We start from the raw sequence: 8607 nt of genomic DNA, 5'->3' as shown, positions 1-8607 counted from the left end.
TGTTATTTCATAATTTTTACAGTAGGTTTCTAGATTTTAATAATAATGGATTTTTTAAAGTTCTGTTAAACGTTCAGAGTTTGTGTTTTTTATTTTTATTTTCAGCTGCTCAGAATAGACTGCAAGATGACACATGAGATTGATGTAGCTCCGGATGCATTGGAAAGTTGATGATTTTTACTGCGATCGATGATGCTGTTTCTAATGATTTGACGAGAAAGGATGGATGATTCTGATGATATTTAGAAAAAGTGATATTAGTTGGGGTCGAACCTGGGATCTTTATGTAATGCTACACCACAAGTTTTTCAAATATATCAGGTTTCGTAAGGTTATAATAAATTGGTGAGGAATTAAATAGTAAAACTTGAAAAGTAAGGAAAATTACTCCCACTTTTTCAAATTATCAACACGAGATCACTGCTAACGAAAACACGAGTTAACTCGTGACCGGTCGCCAATGCTTGGCCACAAAAACACGAGTTAACTCGTGACCGGTCAGCAGTGTGTTAGGAAGATAATTTATCAATTCCATATCAGTATAGGGGATTATTTTCAGCAAAGTAAGGTGCATACACAATTTCTATGATGTGACTCTCCGAGAAAAAAAAAACAGGGTTTTTATCCAAGAAAGAAACTCATTTTCTTTCTGTAGTTTTAAATCCACATCAGGTTAATTTAAACACAGATTTATTTTAAAGTGCTTTCAGAAATTTATTTACATCAATATAATATATATATACACGGATGGCAGTAGAGACGAATGTAACAGATCTGGCAGTGGAATTTACATCAAATTGCAAGACCCTGACTTAAAAATGCAGAAAAGAAATCCCGACTACTGCTCAGTATTTCGTAGTGAGCTAGTAGCCATTGATGAAGCCCTTGACTCTCTTGTGTTCTTCCCCCGTGAAAACGAGATATGGGTTCTGTCTGACAGCAGAAGTGCAATACAGCACTTGACCAATTGGCAAAGCGTGAGAAATAGTGTTGGAATGTCAATACTAAAAAAGTTAAAACGCCTTTCCATTTCGCATCAGATTCATCTGCAGTGGATTCCTTCCCACGTCGATCTTGAAGGAAACGAGATTGCGGACACTTTGGCTAAGGCTGGTGCTTGCGAGGCCTCTGTGCCATCGGCACCCCTCACCTTTTTGGAAATCTTTTCAAAAATAAAACACAAATACAAGACCACTTGGAATGTCCCCCCAAAGCACCCATTGCATCAGTGTTCTCGACCTGGATGCTCCCTGGCCCTAGGTTTTAATAGACAGGAACAAACTATTCTTACCCGCTTTCGAATTGGTCACCTTAAATCAATGAAATTTCCGGAACGATCCAAGAACTTTGAAATTTGTACCAACTGTTCTTCAGACCAGCCTTCGCCTCACCACATCCTCGCTTGCCTGGGGCTCACCAAACAGGATTTAGGATATATATATATATATATATATATATATATATATATATATATATATATATATATATATATATATATATATATATATATATATATATATATACACCGATGAGTCATTACATTATGACCACCCTGCTAATAACACGTAGGACCACCTTTAGCCCTCAAAACTGCTAGCACTCGTCGTGGCATTGATTCCACAAGGTGCTGATAGGTAGTCTGAGGTATCTGGTACCAAGCCCTCATCTGCAATTCCCTCACATTGCGAGAGGGTAGCGTGGCAGCACGAATTCTGTTTTCCAAGTAGGACCACAAATGCTCTATTTGATTAAAGTTAGTTGAATTTGGGGGCCTAGACATGACTTGAAAGTCACTGGAATGCTCTTCGAACCAATCCATGACGATTCGACCCTTATGACATGGTGAATTATCCTGTTGGTAAACACCATTCCCCACAATAAAAACTGTTGCCATGAATGAGTGAACCTGGTCTGCAACTATGTTCAAGTAGCTTATAGACGTCAAGGATTGTTCTATAAGGATTATGGGTCCTAATGTGCCCCATGAAAACATTGTTCCTGTCCGAGAATCCATGTAAACCTGGGCGAGCCCATTGTTATAGATGGAGGGTGGTCATAATGTAATGGCTTTTCGGTGTATATATCGCTATGTCTGAATAAATAGAACATTACATGTATTCAGATAATTGAATTTCTGATAATAATTATAAGAAATGAGAAAGATACACTGAAATACTTTTTTTCTATTAACGATATTGTAAATTTATTTCACTAATCTGTTTTATTTACTTATTTATTTATTTACTTTTTATAAAAAAAAATAATTTTCCTTGCTATGACTACTCAAAGATTCGTTTAAAATATATTTGCTGTCAAATAAGGGCAAGTTTCCCTTTACAGGGTTTTTTTTTTTTTACCTTCCATTTAATTCTCTTTTCTAGATAGTGTTGTCATATCTGTCTTCACATTGACCCGCTGGTTTGTTTGGTCTAGTTGAACTTGGAGCATAGTTTCAAGGTAAAAGTTTTGCAACTGAATTTCGTCTTTGCGGTCAGCACTTCATATTAATTTACACATTTTGGACACAAACATAACGTTGCCTGGTAGTTTAAAAGGTAAGTGTCGTAATAGGTTTCATTTAAATAACTAAATTAAGACTTTTTTTTTAGTATTCAATGACACAAATACTTATAATTACATAAAGTTAACAAACGCATAAGAGTCGGTAAAGTTATTTTTGCGAGACAATACAAAATAAGAATTTAGGATGCGCTGATTTCTGGAAATAAAATTAGTTTTTTAGTGAAGCATACGCATAGTGCAGAGAAAATAATAAGACGAATTTGAACTACGCTTAAGCAAATGGAAATTATACGTTATAAATTTATTCAATACAGTTTAAAAACAGAAGAACTAAGATGTAAATCTCCTTAAAGCACGAACAGCTTACAGGCGATATCTTAAGTGGGCCAACATTGTTTCTGGGAGCGAAAATAATTAACGTATGGTGTGAAAGCGCATAAGCTTGGTGCAGTGGCGTACGCAGAATTTTTTCAAGGGGGGTGTTCATAATTTTCTGAAACTACCATAAGAAATTCGAATCTGTAATAAATCGCTATTATTTCCCTAATTTAGACAGCTAGAAAATTTTGACTTTTTATTTAGACAACATTGTTTAGTTAAATTTTGATTTGATTTTTTAAGTTTAAGAACATAATGTAATATCTTCTGAAAAAAGTCCAGTGTCATATGGGTGGAAAGTAACACTTTGAGGGCCACTTTCACATTCATCAGATTTTGTTATGCTAGAAACGTTTTCTTCGACGAAAGTATCACATTTCTGTTAAACAGAAAAACTTACATTGGTACTAGATGCTGTCACCTCACTAATTTCAGTCGTGATTTTTTCTCAAAATAATTAAAAATTGTTAAATTCTTGCGTTTTGACATCGTAAAGATCCAAGAACAGCAAATATATATTTATATACATTGGCAAAAAAAATATCCGCTATGCTACGATCTCAAAGTTTCGAGCTGGAATGAATAACTTCAACGAGCACAGTATCTCCAATGGTATTGTTACTGATTTCTTCACTAGTCGAAATAGTGGCGACGACGGCTTCAGTGATTGAATGTAATTTTTGTGAAGACAAAACAAAACAGATTTAGCGACAAGCGGCAGAGATACCTCTTAGTCTGACTAACTAACTTCACTGTACCCCGTTCCCCCTTTTATGTAATTTTTCACCGCATCTCCAAAATTCTCGAATTGTCTCAGAGACGACAGAACGTCTAGGATTCCAGAATCATCGCGTCAAGACCTCACGAATGACTGCCAGTCTCGAAAACTATACTGGCAGGACAGAAAGGAACCAGTCCGTAACAGTATCACGTGAATTTGGTTTCAAAAGTACAACCCTATTACAGTAAATGTTCTTTCAGTACTCTGAGAAATACCGTGAGAAAAAAAAGTAGGCATAAGGCTAATAAAAATATATAGTCTTAAAAAATAATAGCTCGCATAATTTCTACTACAAAATTTTTTTCTGCCATTTTGTCTGAGCTCAAGGGGGATGTTTAAACCCCTAAACCCCTCCCTTGCGTACGCCACTGGCTTGGTGTTAACTCTTACATAATTTAATATTTAATCACACCCTTTAAATTGTATATGAAAACTCGATGTCATGTTAACTTAGAACCATGATTGTTTCATGATTTAATAAATTGGGTAATATCTATGTGGCATTACCAGATCAAAGCGACCTGAACAACTCAGAACGTTTTCGTCGCAATTTGACATCTGCAAGTGACGTAGTAGGAGTATCTCGATCGTGATTGGTTGTAGAAACGTGACGCTTGCTTATGTTAGCAACTATTCTCTCCATTCAATTTCGAGTAAGTCAAGACCATCAAGTATCAATTCCCTAAAGTGACACATTCTAAATGCTTGCACAAATATTCTTTCTCAAAGATTTCAATTCTTTCACTATATATTTAGTACATAGTGACTTAACACAAATGCAGGTACGAAGTCATGGAGAACATAAACAAAACTAATTACGCAATCGAAGTTGCCAGGTACACAAAACAAAAATTTATCACGGTTACAATAAAATACATAAACAAATAATAAATCTAAGTTGAATGAAAGAAGAAGACGGGGAAAAAAATTATATTTCCATTAATTTGGTGTGCGATACGGCTCTGTTTTTAATTAACTTATCGTTAACTGAGATTTTAACTTATGTTGAGAAACTTAGCTCAACTTTTATATGCCATTTTGCTCATATTAGCTGGCGCTGACGACATAGCTCACATGTGTGGGTATGGGAGGTCGTTTTCTTCTTGAAGTGGAAGTACCTAATTGAATGCTATAAAAAGTATATATTATTAAAATATATTTCTCAAAATAACTTATTACTCCACTTTAGATTGACACTCTAAAATAATTCTAAACACAATAAGTAATAATAAAAATGTTGCAATAAGAAGTTGACTCACAAACAATAATCAATCAATTAGAAATAAGTGTATACTGCAGACCTCTAGGTTTTCCATCGTAAAATATTGATGATAGATGAAACGAAAACAAAATTTTACCAATTAACAATTTTATTTGCGAGAAACAATAAAAAAGTTGACAGTAAAAGTATGTTGCACAGCAACCTAAAGATATACTATATGTCCATGCTGAAGAAGTCGTCAAAGTTCTTAACGGTTTGAATTTGTAATTTTACTAATTTAGGAAATTTAACCGGAAGCCATTAAATCAGACAAACCACTTTAAGTATGAGTTCGGAACATTTTGGCATAGTAGGCAACAGAAATATTAAAATTATTTCTACTTCTGTCGCATATACATATATATATATATATATATATATATATATATATATATATATATATATATATATATATATATATATATATATATATATATATATATATATATATATATATATATATATATATATATATATATATATATGTAACATAAAAAGCTTCAATTAATCTTTTTATGTTAGTTTCTTTGCTATAAAACTTCATCCTAATTAATTATTCTAAACGAAATACTTTCTCACACTTTTAAAAGCCACATCCTGTTCTTAAATCTATTTTTGGCTGAAGTATGCATTTAATTAAAAGCAGGACATTTTTCCCTTTGCTCTGTGTGGGAAACATTCGATCTATCTCATAAACCAATAGCAACTACTAAGATTTCCCTCTTTCCCTAAATTAAGACATTTTACGGATTTTACTTTGCAAGATTTTCCCTAACATATAACCAAGGAGCGCAACTTATCATGTGCACTTTCACTCACTCTCATGACTGCTGTTGTCTAATAATTAATAAATAAATTTTGTATCCTCCTTCCCGACCTATGACCTGTTTTAATCCTTCCACTCGGCAACGACGTTATAAGTCGCCAGGATTAAACTGTCGGGAACGGGGTACGGTACATCAACGATATGGAATATCTCTCATTTGAAATTAAATAAATCAACTTCGGAAGAGGGTATATCAAAAATATGGAATAACTTCAAATCATTTATTCAAATGAACATTTGGTAAATAAGCAGTCAAATTCTTCTTCAACTAATGGCAATAATTAATTCATCCAGTATCTTCATCAAAAAAATAAACTCTTCAAAACTTTTTGTTTGTTATAAATGATACCTACGCACAGTGGAACTAAACGATCATCGATTTTCCATATGTCTATGCTGCATATTTTGTCTACGTTCCTGAGACTACTAGAAAGCTGAGCTTCAATTTCCTTCCTTGGACTAAAAAGAATAACTGCATCGAACTCCTGATAATTAAAATGTTTTATTGAAACCCTATCCCTTTGAGAAAGCGTTGATTTTACCACTCTTAAGTGCTGAGCTGGATCTTATCGTCGATGAATTGTTTTCACACCCCGGAATGGTTTACGATGGTCTCCTTAGATGTTCGACATTCAAAAGAAAAATAAGCTTCAATTTCTCCGTCACTATTGGTGTTAATTTATGATTCCTCTTAAAAAAGAAAAAAAAACTTTCACAACTGATGTTGTGATTTTCAAAATGCGTTTTAGAATTGGAAGAAACAAATTTTTTTTCCTATCAAGTTTCATCTCTGATGTTGTGGTTTTCAAAATATCTTGGACTAATTCGAACTTTTTCATGTATCCTTTTGTGTTATTTTTTTTTTTTACAATTCTCATAAAACAATTTCTTGAATTTTTATTGTTTTATTGATTATTATTTTAAATTTTTTTTCCTCATTTTTGATGTGTCAATTGAAATTTTTTTTATACATTAATCGTATTTACTATTGAAATTTTTTTCTTTAAATTTTTATTTTCAGTCAATTGATTTATTTGATTGAAAAGTGTTTCAAGAAATTATTTTCATATTGTTTTATGTGTTACAGCTTCTATGATTTATTGATTAGTTTAATTTATGTTTTTGTTTTACTATAGGATGTAGGGTTAAGATGAAAATGCTATTTAAATATTTTTCTCTTCGTACTGCAACTACAATAATTATTGAAATTCAATTTTAATATATGAATGCAATTACGGTGTGGCAAAAAATTAAATCAAGAAATGTTAAAACTAATACAAATAGTTTGGAAAAATGAATAAAATACTTGCTGTTAGAATTTAAATTGAAGTACAACCAGACATTAATGCTTTAGTCCAACGTTGGTAATTTGTTCAAAGCTCTGTTCTAGCTCAGTAATTTCCATAAACAAATCGTTTCTTTATTTCTGAACTTTAATTCCAGCATACAGATAGGAAAATGATCAAACACAAATTGAAAAATTTAGTAACCAAATTCACTTCAAAAACACGTTTAAAATAGAAATGAAAATATTTGATTTCCCTAACAATTGTGACAAATTAAATTACCAATTAAAATCTCTACACAAAAATTACTTTAAAAAATGTCCGAACTAAAATTTTTGAAAAAAAAAATTATGTCCAAAAAGAAAGAAAAAAAGATATAAATGAAAAAAAAAAAGGTAATTTGCAAATAAACCAAACTTGCACTTCAGATTAAAAATAAGGAAAATAGCTAAATCAGTCAAAAATTAAAAACTGATGTACCTTAATACCATATTAAATTTGAAAGCTTGTTTTGGATTTCAATTAGTGATTGTGTTAAACGGGTTGTAATGTAAAATCTAAGAAGACTAATCACCTTTTCTGATTATAAAAGCAATTTGTCTTTACATATTTCCCGAAATCCGGGTTAATAATTGCAATAAAAATACCAAGAAAGAAAAGTATAAATAAATAAATATAAAGAAAGTAGAAAGAAAAATAAGAAAGAAAAAGAAAAAAAAAATTTACAGAAGGCATATTTTGGACATAAAAAAAAAATGAAATTTTTTTAGGATAATTAGCTATTTAAGTGATAAATATGTAAGGTAAATAATAAATAAAGTGAAATAAAGACAATACTGAAATCTTAGACTTGACAATAACAACCACTGTGTCATTTTTTTTAATTTTTTTTTCAAACAAGGTAAACAATACTCAAGTCTAATTCCAGATTGAAATTTTTCCTGTAAAAATGTTTTTTGTGTTTTACATTTTAAATTACACATTTTTAACAAATGTTTATAAATTTTTGTCATCATGACTGAAGAGATAACTTAAATAGTGTTTTTATGAAGAATACTTCTTATAGTGAAAAAGCTGTTTTGTGATTTTTAAACAAAAGACTTTTGAAACTGAAAAAACTGTTAAGTCAAAAAAACTGTTGAAAATGAAAATCTTAAAATTGGTGATAAAGCTACTACAGGTTTTTGATTGTGTTAAAATTTTTACAATGAGAACATATGTAAATGTTTTATAAGTAATATTACTTTTATATATTGTTACCATTACAAATTTGGTTATTTTATTTGTACTTCTACCATAGGGAAGATTTTGCAAATGGATAATTTCAAAATTTTTGGATTCTAATTAGACAATTTTGGCAAAGGGGGATGTAACATAAAAAGCTTCAATTAATCTTTTTATGTTAGTTTCTTTGCTATAAAACTTCATCCTAATTAATTATTCTAAATGAAATACTTTCTCACACTTTTAAAAGCCACATCCTGTTCTTAAATCTATTTTTGGCTCAAGTATGCATTTAATTAAAAGCAGGACATTTTTCCCTTTGCTCTGT

Source organism: Parasteatoda tepidariorum, chromosome 5 (genome assembly GCF_982258835.1).
Source record: "Parasteatoda tepidariorum strain Cologne lab strain chromosome 5, Ptep-v5.0, whole genome shotgun sequence".
In the NCBI taxonomy this organism is placed as follows: domain Eukaryota; kingdom Metazoa; phylum Arthropoda; class Arachnida; order Araneae; family Theridiidae; genus Parasteatoda; species Parasteatoda tepidariorum.
The sequence above is the reverse complement of the archived record's forward strand: the minus strand, read 5'-3'. Positions refer to the sequence as shown.